Source organism: Stenella coeruleoalba (genome assembly GCF_951394435.1).
Source record: "Stenella coeruleoalba genome assembly, chromosome: 2".
Classification (NCBI taxonomy): domain Eukaryota; kingdom Metazoa; phylum Chordata; class Mammalia; order Artiodactyla; family Delphinidae; genus Stenella; species Stenella coeruleoalba.
This window is the reverse complement of record NC_137147.1, coordinates 122,636,599-122,655,538: the sequence shown is the minus strand read 5'-3', so window position 1 is coordinate 122,655,538 and position 18,940 is coordinate 122,636,599. Positions and strand designations below refer to the sequence as shown.

The 18,940-nt window shown below is 45.2% G+C and overlaps 1 protein-coding gene across 4 annotated transcripts in view; it reads left to right on the top strand.

Annotated features, from left to right (window-relative positions):
• IGF1R (insulin like growth factor 1 receptor) overlaps positions 1-18,940 on the top strand; it is a 305,216-nt gene that overhangs the window by 13,311 nt on the left and 272,965 nt on the right. The window contains exon 1 of one of the 4 annotated variants that reach the window (XM_079912981.1): positions 7,895-12,879. The exons of the other annotated variants lie outside the window; for them this stretch is intronic. The gene's annotated coding sequence lies outside the window, so the exon portion shown is untranslated. Of the gene's footprint in view, positions 1-7,894; positions 12,880-18,940 lie in introns of those variants that run through there. 4 annotated transcript variants of the gene reach the window in all.

The following is an 18,940-nucleotide window of genomic DNA, read 5'->3' as shown; positions in this document are numbered from 1 at the left end:
ATGTTTTTGTCTGTCTTTTCTCCACATGCTGTGGTGGCCTTGCCGGCCTTTCCCCAGGGCTCCAGGCTCCGGCCTTCCCCACATGCTAACCACTGGAGGATTGACCTCCTTTCCTATATCTACAGTGAAGTTTTGAACTCATGAAGTGTGTGGGCTGCAGGGGTGGGGACGTCGAGCTGCTGAAGAGCACGAGAGGCTGTAGGGGGACGTCTGACTTCAGTGCTCCTTGAATGTATTGGCTCTCAGGGTCCCAGGGGCAAGGTTCCTGGTGGGGCAGGGCCCGTGGAGGTGGGGAGGGCAGGACAGCCAAGCGCTCTGGGAGGGGACTCAGCCTTTTGAGCGTCAGCGTGTTCCCTGGGAGACAGTGTGCAAGGGAGGCCTCCCTGGCCTCTTGATGGGGTCCCTGGCATGAACCGGCGAAGGTGTAGGTGAGGGAGGCCCAGGAGGAGGCGGCTCACACAGCAGAGCCCTTCAGAAACAGCTGCCCTGGACTTTAGAAGTGCACACACACATACACCTCATCTTTGTTGGGGGCATCAGGGGTACCTGGTAAGGGTGAGGACCAAGCTGAAACTGGGGGAGCCAACACGGCCTCCAGACTTACTCCTCTCCTCTAAAAATAAAAGTGAAACCTCTTCAGGTGAGCTTGTGCGTTCATTGCCATATGCTGCTTTCCAGCTTTCCAAGGGAACGCAGTCGAGTGATGACCCTGGTTCCCCTCTGAGCTAGGTCATGGGCCCGGCTGGCCGTGGCCTTGGCCTGCTGCGATTGGGGTGGGCAGGGCCTGGCCCCCTGCAGTGCTGGCAGACCTCGCAGGGCCGTTTCCAGGCCTCACCGCACCACCCGGAGCAGTGAGGAATGATTTGTTTGAAAGGGGATGCCAGCTCTGTGTCCAGGTCTGGGCTTTGCTACTGGTGCTTTTTAACGCGTATTGATTTATGCTTTTAACTCGACCAGGCACGTTGTAGTTCTCCTGAGAAGCAGTTGCTGGTCCTTAGCTGGGGGTTGGTGCTGGAAGATTCCTGCTGCCTGTTCTGCAGCTGTTTTCACTGGACAAATAACCTTAAAAACACGCCAGTTTCAGAGGCTTCCTGAAGGGCCTGGGGACTCTGGTGCTACTTTCCTGCTATCAGCATAGTGAATTCTGAATTTTAAATCTCTTTTCACCTGTTGGAGCAAGCAGAGCCTAAGCGTCTCAGAGTGTCCGTTTTCCTCAGTTGGAAAGCAGGCCTTCTGCTGTGCCACAGACTGCTTTTCTCCCCGGTCATGTTTGATGGTCCAGATTCCCTTTAGAGATTTGAGTTAGAGCCTGGAGTCTCTCAAAATGAGAAGTCTACTGATGGGCTGTTCCTGGGACACCTTGTTTTCCTTCTCTGCCCCGGTTTTCTCATCTGTAAAATGGGAGTTGATAATGGTACCCATTTCAGAGGACAAGACTAAGTATTTCATGAGCAAATACGCATACATTCCTTTGAATGTATGACATTCCTGTCATCTGCACTAGGGGTTAGCTCTTCTTATTTTTGCTAAGGATGGAGGAAATACACATGAAAAGTTGTCTATTTCCTTAAAGAATAATTGGTACCCTCCTGGTGTGTATGGATGCTGATGTACTGCTTTTAGCATCATTTGCCTTCTCTGACCTTTACATTAAGACTTGAGCTTCATTTTACTTAGAGGAGTTTCACGAGTGCTTGGTCCAGCCTTCGTCTTTGGGGATGGAAGACACTTCCCTCCCTTCTGTTCCTCTCTCTTCCTGTTATCCCTTCTGCCTCCGGGGAAGGGTGTGAAACATTCTCCTCCAGGAGAGGCAGTTATTTGAATCCCAAGAAAGCCCAGGTGTCAGCACTACAGGACAGAAATGAGTCATTCCCACAATAGTGTGAAGCGTGTACAGCCCTGCACTCTCTTCCTTCCTCAGGAATAGCTCAGGTAATTAGGGGTCAGGCAGCCTTCTGGGGAAGAAGCAGATCTGCATGAGAGATGAGGGTGGGAGTCATAGCCCCTGCCCAAATTTAGGACACAGGATCTGAAACACATGAATCTACTTATCCAGAAAAACTAATTAAAATATTTAAAATTGAGAGTGTGGAAAAATTGAGAACCTGTGGCCCTTGTAGGTCAAGGGCTGTTTGCAGGAATGGGAGTCCCAGAGCCTGGGTCCCCAGCTGCCAGAGAAGGTCTCAGCGAGGGGGTGGGAAGCCAGCCACAGAAATGGTGCCTGGTTAGTAAATGCTTTACTGGAGAGCTTCCCCTAGGACAGAGAGAAGGAATTGCCCTCTTACTCTGCTCTCTTGGGTTGAACGGGGTCTCTGCTTATCAGAATGGGGATCCAGGTTTAGTCCTGCTTCAAGAGCTTGTTAGGTGGGGTTGGGTGGTCTCACTAGGGGGCCATAACCTTTGGTGGTGTTTCTAAGAGACATGTGTCTTGAATCCAAACCACTTACTCAACGAACTTGATGAAACAACTCACAGTAAGAGATGGTGCTTTTCTTAGGGGGAGGAGTTAATTCCTTTGGTTTAAAACTTATTCCTTGAGGCCAATAAGCACATGAAAAGATGCTCCACATCACTAGTCATTAGGGAAATGCAGATCAAAATGACGAAGAGATACCAATTCACACCCATGAGGATGGCAATTATCAAAAAATTGAAAACAACAACTGTTGGCAAGGATGTGAAGAAATTGTAGCCCTTGTGCATTGCTGGTGGGAAAGTAAATTGTGCAGTCACTGTGGAAAAGTGTGGTGGTCCCTTGAAAAATTAAACATAGAATTGCAGTCTGATCCAGCAGTCCTATGTTAGTATATACCCAAAAGAATTGACAGCAGGGAGTCAGAGATATTTTGCACACCTATGTTCATAGCAGCAAATAATTGTTTGCAATAGCCAAAAGGTGGAAGCAACCCAAGTGTCCATCAGTGGATGAATGGTTAAACAAAATGTGACCCATACAAGCAATGAAATATTATGCAGCCTTAAAAAGGAAAGAGGTTCTGACACATGCTGCAACAGGGATGAACCTTGAGGACATCATATTAAGTGAAATAAGCCAGACACAAATAAACAAATACCATATGATTCCACTTATATGAGGTACCTAGAGCTGTCACATTTATAGTGACAGAAAGTAGAATGGTGGGTACCAGGGGCTGGGGGAGGGGGGAGGATGGGGAGTTAGTGTCTGATGGGTTTGGAGGTTCAGTTTCTCAAGATGGAAAGTGTTCTGTGGATGGATGGTGGTGATGGTTGTGCAACAGCGTGAATGTGTTTAATGACACTGAACTGTGCACTTAAATATGGATAAAGTGGTACTTTTTTTTAATTTTATTTTTTATTTTTTGCGGGACGCGGGCCTCTCACTGCTGTGGCCTCTCCTGTTGCGGAGCACAGGCTCTGGACTTGCAGGCTCAGCGGCCATGGCTCACGGGCCCAGCCGCTCCGCGGCATGTGGGATCCTTCCGGACCGGGGCACGAACCCGTGTCCCCTGCATTGGCAGGCAGACTCTCAACCACTGCGCCATTTTATGTTGTGTTTATTTTACCAAAATTTCAAAAAATCTTATTTCTTGATTGGTTCAACTATGAGTATATGCCATGTGGGAGAGTGGGGGAGACAGACTGAAGAAGGCCAACCCCTGCCCGTGGTGGCCACGGTGGAGAAGGCAAGCCAAGGGTGTCACAGGTGCCATGGGAGCACAGTGGAGGGTGTGTGAGGTCAAGGGAGGCCTCACCAGCAAATGTAGATTTGAGCTGAGTCACCAGGGATGGGTTCGTTTTCCATAATGAGAGAGTGTCACAGATCATGTTTTCCTTTCAGGGAAAGCAAGTCAGGAGTCAGACTCTCATGCCATCGACTCACAAATGAAATTTATTACTAATCAGCCATGTGACGTGTAATTGCTTTTTCATTTTCTTATTTTTCCAGATGAGAGATTTGTTTAGATATTTGGTTTCCTCACTGATTAGACTGGAAGTTTTTCATTTGCTTTGACAACTCAATTTCTTCCTGCACACTGTCTCCCCCACGGCATAGGGAGCCCTGAAGGAAAGGGCTTGACCTCTGCAAGCAAGAATGGGAGCATCTCCGAAGTAGAAAAGAGCCAGTGCCTTCCTGTACAGAAGAGAAAATGGAGGCCCCAAGGGGTGTGTTGCTTGAGGGCACAGGGCATGTGCTTCATGTCCAAGGCCAGGCCCGCCTGCCCACCATTCCAGCAGATGCTCTCTGGGCCTGGTTCTTTGTCCTAAGTTGTCACCCTCTAGTTTAACCAGGAGTCAGGGCTCAGGCCTGGACCTGCTGGATTCCAACAAGACCGGGAGGTAGGCAAGCCTGTTTGGCGGTGAAAGGACTTTTCTCCACCCTGCTCAGTTGAGCAGTCTCTAGGTGTGGGCCCTGTGGGAGGAATCTCACTGCTGGCAGCTTAGCCAGGTTTGGAAGTTGGACTGGTATTTTCCCTGCATCTTGGAAGCAAGCCCGAGGGACCCCTCTTGTCTTCCCCTGGGCAGGAGGTATTGTCACGTGACAAGAGGGTGGTGCACCCCTTTCCCAAGTTGGTGATGTGCTCTTATGGAGCTGGAGGGAAGTCTGCATTGGCTCAGGCTTTTATGACAAATTATCATAGACTGGGGGGTTAAACAACAGACATTTTATTTCCCACGGTTTTGGAGGCTGGAAGTCCAACATCAAGGTGCTGGCAGATCGAGTGTCTGATGAGGGCCTACTTACTGGTTTGCAGATGGCCGTCTTCACGTGGTATCTTCATGTGGTGGAGAGGGAGGGAGGGAGAGAGCGCATGCTCTGGTTTCTTCTTTTAAGGACACTCATCCCACCAAGGGGCCCCACCCTCATGACCTCATTAAACCTAATGACCCTCAAGGCCCCACATCCTAATACCATCCCACTGGGGGTTAGGGCTTCAGCATATGAATTTTCAGGGGACACAAACATGCATCCCATAATGATGGAATAATATATATATAACATTATATTATTATAATATAATACGTATATATATTTGTTCTTGGCCAGTTTTGAGAGTTGGTTACAGGTTAGGTTTGAAAAACTAAGTGAAATTCAGTACCTAAAAGTATATACTTTCAAGATGGCACTAAGCACATTTGCCTTCTGATGCTCCGGCCAAATGCTTAAAATGTATAGTTTGTCTTCTGGGCACCTGATTGCTTCTTCTTAAAGTGAATGCTTCTTGAGAGGAATACGGTTATTGGGAAATCTCACATGACCCCATTTCTGCCATTTCTGGACAAAGAAGTTGCTGCCTTTAAACTCTGCAGTAGCTCCTGGGGGGAATTGTACTCCAGGACAGCTTAACTTTGAGTTTTTGAAAGCTGGGTTCCTTGGTGAGCACTCATCTTTCAAATGCATGGAATGCAGTTCAGAGGCACTCATCTTAACTTCCTCAGGGTCTATTTTGTAAACCTGACTCCAGCATGGTGGGGAGGGGTTGATGCGGGCTGTGCTGAGGACAGTCCTGCCTCTGGCCCACTTGGGAGTCTGAGCGGTACTTCCTCTCAGCACATCCAGAAGGCTGGATGACTGGGGAGGTGACTGTTAATTGTTTATAAGCATGAACTGTTTACAAGTCATACTTGCTATTTTCAATCTGACATTGCTATTATGTTGTTTTGTTTCTGTTCACAGCTGAGTTTTAAGCTGGGTAGGATTTAAGGATGAGTCACTCCCATGATGGTGAAATCAGTATCGATCAAGCCTTCCCATTACCTTCCCGTTAATCCTGTGAGCAGTTTAGAGACGGATGAGACCGTCTTAAGACTTCTGCTAGGAGGATCCCCTGCGTGCGGGTTGCTGCCTGCGGGTTGGGCTTCCTTAGGACTCGGTTAGCCCCTTTAATTTGCTGATCTGAAACCTGCAGGAGACGTTTACCATGCTTCTTGGATCCTCCGCTGCCTGAAAATGGGGCGTGCTTAAGTGAAGGGGATAGAAGCCCATGTGAGGTTTTCTCCCCCGTCCCGAACTCCACCCTGACCACCCGTTTGAATGTTCAGTGAGCGTGTGCCAGTTACTTGTGGGGAATTTATGATCCTTTTCTTGCCGCCCTGGACTCCTACTTGAAGGCCGATTTGCCACCTTTTTCTTGTCTCGATCAGAAAGTTGCCCTGAGGGTCATGTGTGCGTGGCAGCTGTGGATTCTTATGGGTGAAAGGACAGAGAAAGGTCCAGGGTTAGATGTATGGGCAGAGGGGTGGGAGCAGGACAGCAGCAGGACCACAGAGATCAGCCTTTTCTCGGCCCTGGGAATTCAGGCCCCGACTCCCACGAGGGCAGTGGCCGAAGAGCTCACACCCACCTTCCCTCTGTCCTCTCAGCAGCCCTGCCAGGTAGGTGTGGAAGCCGAAGGCTGCCTGCGCTGGGCCGTGCAGCTGGCTTGGTGGCCCACCTTCGAGTCCTGAGCGTGGTCCCAGAGGCTGACCAAGCTGCGTGGGGCCTGGAGGGTGATCTGGCTCCTGGAGGGGCAGTGGGTCTTTCTCTCTGATGCCAGGCCCACCCCGGGCGCCTGTGAGAGCAGGGGCTGAGGGCGTCACTTGGATGTGGCTACAGTGAGCAGCAGAGTGGAAGGGTTTGGAGATGCTTTTACTGCAGAGCTGAGGAGGCGAACAGGTCGATCAGGGGCCTAAGGGATGTTGAGCTGAGCTCGATAGAGAGAATCTGGTTTTGTAGGAGTTGAAGAGAGACAAATTGGAGTGTCTGGATGTTCAGGGACCTGCCAGTGGTAGGAAGGTGTCACAGATGCAGCTCCAGCCTTAAAAAGAGCTTACTGTGCGGCTGAGAAGATCCGGCGTACACAGCTGCTGGGAGAGGCCTGGGCACTGCAATGAATGAGAACAGGGTGAGCAGAGTGGGAAAGGGTGGTGGAAATTGAGGGGGAGATCCTGAGGCTCCCTGGAAGAGGTGCTTGGAGGACCAGGATTTCACTAGGCATGGGGTGAGCTGAGGGTAGGACCTTAACAGCGTGCGGTGGGGCTTGAAGAAAAGGCTGGAGAGGAGGGTTTGTGGAGGTGGTAGTGGAGGATGAGGCTGGAGGCAGATTGGGAATGGTTTTGGGGGTCCTCAGAGGCCAGCCACGTTGAGGGATGTGGGTGAGTCTCGAGGGCAAAAATAGTTCATTAAAGACTGGTTCTCGGGCTTCCCTGGTGGCGCAGTGGTTGAGAATCTGCCTGCCAATGAAGGGGACATGGGTTCGAGCCCTGGTCTGGGAGGATCCCACAAGCCGTGGACCAGCTAGTTCCATGAGCCACAGCTACTGAGCCTGTGCGTCTGGAGCTTGTGCTCCGCAATGAGAGGCCGCGATAGTGAGAGGCCCGCGCACTGCGATGAAGAGTGGCCCCCGCTTGCCCCAACTAGAGAAAGCCCTTGCACAGAAACGAAGACCCAACACAGCAAAAATAAATAAATTAATTAATGAACTCCTACCCCCAACATCTTCTTTTAAAAAAAATTAAAAAGGGCCTCCCTGGTGGCACAGCGGTTGAGAGTCCGTCTGCTGATGCAGGGGACGTGGGTTTGTGCCCTGGTCCGGGAGGATCCCACATGCTGCGGAGCGGCTGGGCCCGTGAGCCATGGCCACTGAGCCTGTGCGTCCGGAGCCTGTGCTCCGCAATGGGAGAGGCCACAACAGTGAGAGGCCCGCGTACCGCCAAAAAAAAAAAAAAGACTGGTTCTCTTATTCGTGTAAGTTAAAGAAACACACTGGAGGCCACTGGTCTTTGTGAAATAACCCAGACCTTTTTTGGGGAGATGGAGGAGGCCAGTCCCTCCTGTATGCGAGCATGCCATCGCATTGTACATTCCGGTGTATTTGCCTGTATTTGATTATGGCAGATTTATTGTGATGCCAGACAAAGGCCTCCCAAATTATCACATCTGATAGGAATAAGTAGAAATGACTTCATTTCCATTCTTTTTTCCTTTGCTTTCCACCCCAGATCAACATTTTTTTATATATGTCATCGCATACAACCTGCTAGTGGAGGTGGTATGTCTGATCCCTATAGAAAATAATTGGGAATATTTTCCAGGCCGTGGTAGCTTTCTGGTGTTTGGACTGTGAGGGCTTTGGAATGGAAAGGCATTTCTGATTGAGCTGTCATTACTTTTGGAAGGAGGATGATGGTGCGCTCTTTGCCCTCGATCAGCATGATAAACTCCTATGCAGACGTCTGTTGGGTGTCTTTGCAGAGGAGCGAGCCCTGCACTGTTGCTCGAGCTCCATTTGAAACAGGTGAGGGAGCGATGTCCCCCTCAAATCGGCGTGGCTGAAAGCATTCACGCAGTTTTGTTGTGTGGGCCTTTGAATTTTACTTAGATTTAGTAGAATCTATCAGGTAGAGTCTTTCCCGAAAACAAAAGTGAGCATCAATATCCATCAATTGTAGTGTGTTTTGAGATGTGAAATATTTAGTGTCCTGAGTCTATTGCAGGTTCCACACTGGGAGGGAACAAGGAGGCTGAAGCATGGGGCCGGCTCTGTCTATGCCCCCCAGGACCTTTCACCCCCTTCTCTTGAGCAACATCTTAAACAAAACCCCATTTGTAGACAGTAAGTCCCCACTGAACCTTTAATTATGGGGGCAAGGTATGTGTGGTGGTAGGGGCATGAAGCCAGAGGTTAGGGGCTCACTCACTGGTTAATTTTCCCTGGCCTTTCTCTCTCAAGTCTCGACTCTTTTAAGATTCAGAAAATAATGCAAAATGCCTGAGATTTCTGAAATTCCTGGCCCTGGAGACTTAAGGACATGAAAGAGCCAGGGTTTTCAGGCTGGCCATTTCAGCATCAACCATTTCCCACTTCCTGATTCATAGCTTCCAGGATTTGTAATGTCTGTAGACATTTTTTTTCTCTCTCTCGTTTAAAAGCAGCCATTGAAAGAAAAAATAAATAGCAAAATCTCCATCCCAGAAGTTCTACTTCCTGTTGTTGTACTATTGAGCTCTGAAAAATAGCTTCACAAGTTTAGGCTCTTGTTTGGGCTATTTCAAAGGAATTCTTGAGATCTTTTTGTTTGGGCAGGCAGTATGAAGGTGATAAGTTAAAAGAACTTCAGTTTAATCAGCACAGCAGTGCACAGGCGAAATTTTAGGTTCTTTCTTAGCTTTATGGTGTATGTGTGAATATAACCCAAGCAATAGTGAGTTCTCTAGGGCACACAGACATTTGCAACAATGCCACTTGTTTCCCTTATAATGTTAATGTTTATTTTTGAAAGACTTTTTCAGGTACAAATTACACTTTGTGAATATAAAAGAAGTGGGAATATTTATAATTCCTGCAACAAGGGAGAAAGATCCAAAGTAATCAACAAAATGATGGAATGTCAGGCTTCACATTTTTTTTCCCACCAACACTTTTCATTAAATAAAAGTGCGGATCAGCAAAAGTGTCTCAAGTTCAAATGCTTCCGTGCTACAAATTTTATTCCTTCTATTTGAAAGTTCTGATGTAATTTGTGATAAAAGTCAACATTTTGAGTAACAGAAGAACCTTTTCGGCTTTAAGGGAAGATATCTTAGCCACTGAAGTGGTTCTCATTGTGTTAACTAATTCTGGCCCAGAATCATTTCATCTGTGGTGAATGGTTTCCCCCCGCCACCCCCAAATCCAGGGGCCTAAAAAGTTGAAGCAGATATCTACTGATACTTGATCTGGGCTTTCATGAAGATTAATGAAAATGTTTCTGGGTAGAATTCCTAATATCCAGCTCCCATTGTGTAGCTCAGTACCTGTTCTGTGCAGATGCTGGGCTGTGTTTTCATCTAGGAGCATGTTAAAGTGCTGTTGCCTGCCTTCTCTGGGGTTATGGTAGCATCTGTTTGGAGGGCAGGTGGTTTTACACAATCTGGTTAATTGATATATTGGTGGAACAGCCCATCTTCTGGGGGACTCTTCCTAGAGGTCATAAACAGGAGAGGTGTCTTTCTGTTTTGTCTTTCTTCAACTGTGCATCCAGTGGGGGAATAACAGCTCTCATCTCTAGTTTTTGGGGGCTCTCTTAACAATAAAAATTGGGGAAAAAAGTACTCAATCCCTGGGTATAACTTTTAGTTTTTAGTGATTTTGTTTTTTTAAAGCACAAAGACCTTCGACTCTCCGTAGCCTTACACATCATCTTTGGAAACACCGTGTTTATAACAAAATAGGTGGTAACTGCTGGATTCTCCCACACGAGGTTACGGTTAGACACACCTGCCTCACCTCTGGCTGATGAATAAATCTTTCCAGGGCTTCCCTCGTGGCGCAGTGGTTGAGAGTCCGCCTGCCGATGCAGGGGACGCGGGTTCCTGCCCCGGTCCGGGAAGATCCCACATGCCGCGGAGCGGCTGGGCCCGTGAGCCATGGCCGCTGAGCTTGCACGACCGGAGCCTGTGCTCCACAACGGGAGAGGCCACAACAGTGAGAGACCCGTGTACCGCAAAAAAAAAAAAAAAAAAAAAAAATGGTGGTAGAGAGAGCTCTTGGGAGCAGGGTGCTCTGAATTAGCAGATGAAGCAACTGCTTTTTAAAATTGCTGTTCATTCTGTGAAACAGTTGATGTGCAAATACCTAATAAGCAACCCCTCTGTGTCGGGCTCTGCTAATTAGTTTTGAATTTTGCGTGTTTGAGGCCAGCATGTTCTTCTCTCTGGAAATCTAGAGAGCTCCCTTTTCTCCTCATCCAGTGAACTTCCCATTGTCATTGCAGTTTCTCTAAAAAAATATTTGTACAACTGTGGAACCATGTTTCTCTTGTCTAGTGAATGCTGTCTTGGGGGCCATAGACAAGTTTAATTGGCAGAATGAGTTGGTGGTGGTCTCTGAATGGTCAAAACGTTAATGCTATCTATAGCAAACCTGTATGTTTAAAAGTAATGATAAATTTTCAGCTTTTGGGGGAGAGTGGATTTTAGTCGTGCTTTAAAATAATTACTACAGAATCTAATTCTTGTATTGAGACAGAATTTGTTATCAAATCATAATTACACATGCCAAAAGGACAAAACAGTGATCATGATTGCTTTAACCTAAAATTTTGGAAAGAGAAACTGAAGGCTCCATGAATGCAAGAATTGTGTTCACTGTTGGGTCCATGGTACTTGGCACGTGGTGGGTTTTATGAAATGCAAAGAAACGGAGACCAGAGAGTTCTAAGATCACAACCAAAGCAAAGCTTCCTGCCCTCTTCCACTTACTGCACTCCCGATAGAGCCCATTGCCTCTTGTAGATGAGCCCTGCAGTCGAGAGGGTTCATAATAGCTGTGAGAATTGATTCAACAATCACATGTGCATATGGCAGTACAACCATTTCACATATTTGACCTGTTTAAAGATAATGTGCCACTGTGATGAACAATGAACCTTTAATTAGGGGCAAATATGCCTGCCACCTATGCTACAATTATTACATTTATTGCTTTTTTCCAATTATAATAGTAATAAATGGTTATTAGGGGAAAATCAGAAACTATCATTGGGAAAAAAGGAAAATAAAAATCATCTGTAGTCAATCAATGTAGAGGTAAACATTGTTAATAGTTTGTTGTTATTTCCTAAGGTCTTTTATTCCCCCTCAACTTATGTGTGTACCTGTATATTTTAAAAACAAAATGGGTGTTCAGTCTACACAGATTTTTATCCTCATTTTCCCCGCTTATCATCACATTGTGAATTTTTGTCTCTTGCATTATATTTTTATCATCTGGAATATGGTCTTTAGTTAAATAATTAAAATTGTATAATTGATAAATTTAAGCATTTTACAATTTTTGCCATTAAAAATACTGTGATAAAATCATGTGTACTATTGTTCATGTGCTACTCTTATTAGTTCTTTGGGTTAGACTCCTAAAAGTTGAAAGTATGGAATATTAGGACTTCTTTAAGTGTGCATACTTTTGATCCTAGATAAATACTGCCGAATTGCTTTCCAGAAAACTCCTAATTTAAGCTCCCAGCAACAGTACCTGTCACCCATGTTCTTCACCAGTATTGAATGCTAAATTGAGCCTTGCAGTTTTAGCATTTAAAAAATTTAATCTCACTGTTTTAGTTCGTTTCATCTTTTTCTTTTAGTTCTTTAATGCTTCGAGGATTTATTTTGTATTTCAGTAAATTGAGATACCTCCCCCGTTGATTATTCAGTTTTCTGAACATGGTGATGTTTTCTTTTTACCTTCCCTGGATTATCTAATATATTTTGTATTATAGGATCTATTTAAAAACTATCTTTTCCCTCTGATCTGTGTGCTGTTTGTGGTAAAATCGTACTGTCTCACACATGGTAGCTTCATTATATATATTAATATCTTCTAGGAAGAATCTCTACTCAGTGAAATATTTTTGGAGAAGCATTCTTCCACCTGAAGTTTTGCGTGTGTGTGTGTGTGTTGTTTTGTTTTGCAGGTCATCTTCTCCATCACCCTCCTGTAAAAGAAAAAATCCATTGGATTTTGGTTGTGATTGTTAATAAATCAATTAAGGAGAAGATAACATTACCAGATATTTGGACTTCTCAGTCAAGGACATTTCATGGCTCTCTTTATTCAACTTTTATTTATCTATTAAGAAATCATAGAAAGTCATAGAGGTTTATACTTTTCCCTTTGGGTTATTCCTAGGTAATTAACACTCTTTTGTTGCTATTGTGGAAGGAATCTTTATTCCCCTTTATATCTTTTAACTGATTATTGCTTTTGTGTGAGGAAAGCTATGGAATTTTGTATATTTATCTTGTATTTACCCAATTCATTGATTGCTCTTGTTAGTTATAGTTTCTTTCAGTTGATTCTCCTGATTTTTCTATACAGAGAGTCGCTGATGACCAATAAGGATAACTTTGTCTCCAGTTTTTTCAGTACTTTGTTTCAGGTATGTATCATTTAGGAAGATAAATGGCTGCAAATAACAGGAAATCTGCCTGATAAAGGCTTAAGCAGTCAGGACTGCTTTTTTTCCAGTTTAAGAAGTCTAGAGGGAAGCAGTCTGTGGCCACTGAAGTGTGCTCAAAGAGGGCATGGAGGACCACAGTCCAGGCTTCTGTTTCTCCATCCATCACTGTGTCTTTGGTCCTCACGTCACAAGATGGCCCCTGTGCCTCCAAGCATCACATCTGTGTTTCAGGCAGGCAGGAAGAGGAAGGTATAAAGGCAAAGGGCAAAAGGGCAGAATGACTTGCCAGCAAGTCCTGCGTAGCCAACTGTCGCTTCCTCAATGGCCACCCCTGGCTAGAAGGTGGGAGGTGGTTAGTGGGCCTGCTGTGGGGGTGGGGTGGGGGGTGGGTCAGTCAAGCAGCATTCACTGGCTGCAGGGTCCTATTGCATTGGCTGGTTCATCTAAATAGTATTAAATGCTGTTTATGGGGATGTTGGCCCTTTTTGGCTTATATTAATGCTAATGTTCCTGGTATTCCTCAATATGTATGATATCTTTTGGTTTAAGAGAGGTTTTCATCATGTTGAAGAATTACCTGTCTAGTTTTCGTGGGTGACTAATTAGGGATGGGTGTTGACTGTCATCAGATGTTGTTTTGGTATCCATTTAGATTGAGATATTGTTGTTGTTATACCCATTAAGGTGATGTGGGAATAGATTACCTGGTAGTCATTCCTCAAATTCCTGGGATAGACTGTTTTTGGTTGTGGTGGGTGACTGTTTAGATTCATAATTTGGTTTGCTTACATTGCATTAAAATTTTTTCATCTCTGTATTTAAGTGAGATAACTCTATGGTTCTCTTTGTATGCTGTCTTTTCCTGGTTTCGCTATCAGGATTATGCTAGCTTTGTAAAGTGAACTACCAGTGATTACCTTTTTACCTTCTCTGCAACAGTTGATATAGTGGCAATACAGTGTCCTTTGAAGGCTTGAAAGGGCTCACTTGTTAAACATTTTGGAGGCTGATGCTTTAAAAAATGGATTGTTCTGTGACAACTTAAAAAAATTCTTCCATGGCTATTGGTCTGTTCCAGATTTCTGGTTTTTTTTAAAAATCAATTTTGGTAGGTTAAAGATTTCCAACAAATCAGTCTAATCACATTCAAAAATTACAGCTTAGTTGTCTGTAGAATATTCTTTCTGGTGTTATTTCTTCAGTATGTGTTTTCTCATTTCTATTTTTAGTTACTTTTCTCCTTTATTCTTGGTTAGACCTGCCAGTGCTTTCTTTGTTTTGGGGCTCCTTCCCTCCCCCAAAGAACCAGAATTAATTACTTCCTTTAAGCTTTCTTAGTATTTTGCTTATGTTAGGATTTTGTCTCTTTACACATCTACCTTGCTTATCAGGAGCAAAGATCAGGAGCTGCTTGAGGCCAAGCACTCTGTCTCCTTTCTCTGCACTCTATTTCTTACACACGTCTGTCCACCTGGTACATGACACACATCTGCTTGTTTAATTCTTGCTTTGCATCCACCATCGGCTGTTGCTGTTGTTAGAAGGGAGGTTTTCATTGATTGTAATCTGTGCAGTGGAGTTGCGTTGACCTTGCAGGCTTTATGGAGAGGAAGATGCTTGCATATTTGGGTTCATCCCACGGGGTAGCTAGCCCCTGGATAAACCTCCAGGTTGATGTAGCATTGTAATTTGCTGGGTAGTTGGGGAACTCCAGAGGGTGGCTTGGATAACCTCCTGTGGTTCCTGGCTGCAGAGGTGGGAGCAGAGTTGGGACACCATCAACCTAGGTGATTTTCTATGTGAGGGACGGCCTGGATCCTCTTGGGCTCATGCTCCAGCCTCGGAGCTATTCTTACAGGGGCTGTGACATGCCCTTCACCTCAGTGGAGAATCTTGTCCTATGTAAGTCTGGCTCAGTTTAATTTGAAAATTCGGCTCGTGTCTCTGATTTAGACCTGTATCAAGCCAAGATCCTTGAATTTAGGATTTCTCTGGTGGCATCTTGATTATTATCTGGTACACGTGACCACAAGGAGATTGTCATTATTCAGCATGGGTGAGGTGAGGGAGGATAAATGCTATGATTTCTGTTGGGTCATGTAAAATCGATCTGGAATTTTGATGGAGCCTTTATACTGTTTCTTTTGAGCTGGGTGATTCTCCATGTAGGGTGGAGAGTGATTAGGAAGGAGTTGGCTGCCCTTGAGGATGCTCTCAGTCACAGGATCATCTGGTGGGGGCAGGATTGATGAATGAACGACAGGGTGGATATGTGAGCAACCTGCACCCTGGAAACATGCAAGCGGCCTGCCATTGCCATCTGGTCACACAGAGTATTCAGTGGTGATCTGGTTTGACATGATTTTGAGTAACTTCCGTCTCCAGTTGATACCAGGGATCTTGCATTTACAAAGGTGATCTGAGTTGTTCTCAAGGAAGGGCTGGGAATATTCTAGGAGAAATGTTTGCTGAAGGTATTCTGCTGGGCGAGCTGGTGTTCCATTTAGGGCCCAAGGGGACCAACCTTAACATTGAAAAAGCATGTCTGTGCTCTTGGATTATTTTTTTGTGGGGAAAAGTGTCAAATATAAGAGGAGTCTTTTTCTTTAAATAGTTGATTCAGAAATGTTAGAGGTTTAATTGAAGAACTTGTCTACATTTTTACATTTTCCTTAGGGACATAGAAACTAATATCTTTCTCTGGGTTGCTTTTAAAATTTATATTTAATGGCTTGTTTTGGGGTCTCAGATGCAGTGGACGGTAATACTGAACTTTTCTTGCTGTGCATTTTGCTCCAAGTGGGCTCTTGGGCAGCCCTTCCCTCCCTAGAGTTGATTAACCTCTTGTGTCAGTGACCTCTTTCCCTGCCAGTGCATCTTGTATGCACTACACGGTACTGGGGTGATTGGTTTATTTTTCTCTCCTGTCATTGTTACAGGGGTTCTTTAAAGCAGGGAAAACGTTCTTTATTTCCCTAGGGCCTGACAAAGTGCCTGGCACATAGTAGGTGTTCATTAAGACAGGTGGAATTGGGTTGGCATTACTAGGTTTTAGAGGATCTGACTAGTTTGACTTCAAAGGGAGATAAAGTGCCTTTTCAAAGGTACAGCTCAGCGATTCCTCAAGTGATCTGGATGTTTACTTTAGGATTCAAAAAGTAAAGTGTTCCGTTTAGTAGTCTAAGTCTTTCACAATCTGATGTTATCCAGTTCTGTTGAATCTCCTCTGTTGTCCCAGATTTGGGGGCCGTTCCTGCTTACAAGGCAGGGAGGTGGCTGGCAAGTCCCCTGGATTCTGCAAAGGGATGTGTCTTCCCTGGGCACTGACCAGCTGGGTTGCAGCTTGTTTATTGCCGTCGGTTTTTAAAGGATGAGGTAGTCTTAGCTCAGCTTAGTTCCATATACAGTAGTTTTGTTTGTTGAGGAAATTGCTGTCTATTGAAGTTTTTAAGATGTCAGGGATATTATGAACTGCAATCAAGTGGGTGTCCTCTTATGTAAGTGCATGTGACAAGCCAATTTCACAAGCACATCTCATCAGTCACAGTTGGATGGTAAGGTTTATTGTTCAAAGTTTTTTGTTGTGTGTGTGTGTGTTTTAAGTAGGGGAGGGAAGCCTCTATGTAGAAACCAAATGGTTTTAGAGGCCAAGAAATGGCACGAAGACATGGGTGTTTAGAAATCTGGACATAATTCCTCATTCCTCTTACTCTCTTCCTTCTTGATCTCTGGGACACTGAGACACCTGTTACTTCAACTCCTTGTTCAAAATATCAAGACGTAATGAAAGGCAAGTGTTGTGACCACCTGGTGGGTATGGATCCCTAGAAGAGCCCTGGAGGCTGATGAAGCCACTCCGAGCAGCATCTTTACCAACTCAGCCTCTGAGCTGAGCCAAGTGCTTTGTTCGTTTGCAAACGGTGCTGCCCATTCCTTAGCCAGTTGTTAAATCACTTTGGATGTGTTGACAGCCTCAAAAAAGTCACAACTTAAGGGCTTCCCTGGTGGCGCAGTGGTTGAGAGTCCGCCTGCCGATGCAGGGGACATGGGTTTGTGCCCCGGTCCGGGAAGATCCCACATGCCGCGGAGCGGCTGGGCCCGTGAGCCATGGCCGCTGAGCCTGTGTGACCAGAGCCTGTGCTCCGCAACGGGAGAGGCCACAACAGTGAGAGGCCCGTGTACGGCAAAAAAAAAAAAAAAAAAGGTCACAACTTAAAAGAAAACAAAAAAAGTTCAGGACTTCCCTGGTGGTGCATTGGTTAAGAATCTGCCTGCCAATGCAGGGGACACGGGTTTGAGCCCTGGTCCGGGAAGATCCCACATGCTGCGGAGCAACAAAGCCTGTGGGCCCAACTACTGGGCTTATGCTTTAGAACCTGCGAGCCACAACTACTGAGCCTGCGTGCCACAACTACTGAAGCCCACACACCTAGAGCCTGCGCTCTGTGACAAGAGAAGCCACCACAATGAGAAGCCCACCCACCACAGCTAGAGAAAGGCCATGCGCAGCAATGCAGACCCAACACAGCCAAAAATAAATAAATTTATATATTAAAAAAACAAAGAACCAAAGTTTTAAAAAAAAAGTTCAAATTTGAAAAAAATGTAAGGGAATGATCTCCTAGGGAGACAGCCTCTGCCTAAAAAATGAAAGCTTTAAAGACATAAATTCTATGTTATAAACAACTTGTAATTTTGATCGTTTTCAGTTGTGGCTCCAACAACCTCTGTGATAGATCTTAAATATGTTTATCACAGCTGGAAAAATGTTTTATTGTCATCTTTGTTTATCATAATATGCCACCTATCTGGTTGTGTCTTACTGTAGCTCTGCTCCGTTGTTTTATGTTTTTTAATAGAAGGGGTGCAGATGAATGTAAACGATACCTAAGAATTGAAACAGGAAAAAAAGAAACACAATGTATTCATCCAAAGCTCTTTCCAGGTTATAGCTAGACGTCAGCTGGCAGCCTCCAAGCTGTGGTTTATTGAATAATACTTAATACTTAGCACAGTCCTCAGTGAAGATCTTTTTATGGCCTTTTCTGAATGTTTTTACAAACATAACTAAAGCTTATTCAGATGAGGGCAGGGAGCTTTCTTTATTTTCCTTTTTAATAGGAGCAAGTTTGGCCATTGGGATGCTACCGTTTAGTAAATAGAAGGAGAATTGCAGTTGGAGGAGCCCCTCCGTGTGCTGAGAGCGTGCGTGGGCTTTGGTAAATCTGGGCTTTCATTCCACCATTTAGTGACTTATTTGGGGCAAATTATGTAGTGCCCCCCACCCCCACCCCCCCGAGCTTCTAGATATTTGGGAAACCCTGTGAAGAGTTAGGTCCCACAGTATGCATTCCACATATACATTTTTTCTTCCTCTTCTTTCCTGCATGATTTTTCATAGCCTTGATTTTAGCCCTGCCACTCTGCAGATAACTGGGTGCCATTTGTTAACATAATTTGAAAATTGCAAATTCATTTTAATAATATCTTAGGTCAAGCGTAAAGAGGAAAGTCAGTTTTATGACCCCAAATCGTACTAGAAAGCTAAATAGAAACCAGTTTTAGATTATTTTAGTTTATCTGTTTCTTTGCCATTCCACCTGATGTATACTGGAGGATCGAATTTCACTAGATTGAAAATCTGAAGATTGATTGGCTCCTAGCATTTCAGGATTCCATTTAACTTTTAAGCAGGAACTCTTGGCTTTTAAGAATGATGCTGTGTTTGAATTCATGGTTAACCTCACCATGATTTCCGGGAAGTGAATGGAAACTTGGCTGGCAGGCACGTGAGCCCAGCAATGGTGCATGGTGGTCTTTAGACCACCGGGAATTGGCCCTGTGGGTCCTTGCTGAGGCTGCAACTTAAAAGGTCACAGACCCCCAACTTCCTCCTTGAGCTGATTAGTGCAGGGGGTTAAAGAGAACCCAGACCCTTGCTCCTCTGGGGTTTTCCATGCTTGGCTTCCTGCTGGACTCTCCTTCCAGATACCCTCCTGGGCCTCTCCTCCTCTGACCTGCTCTGTGCCTGCCCTTCGGC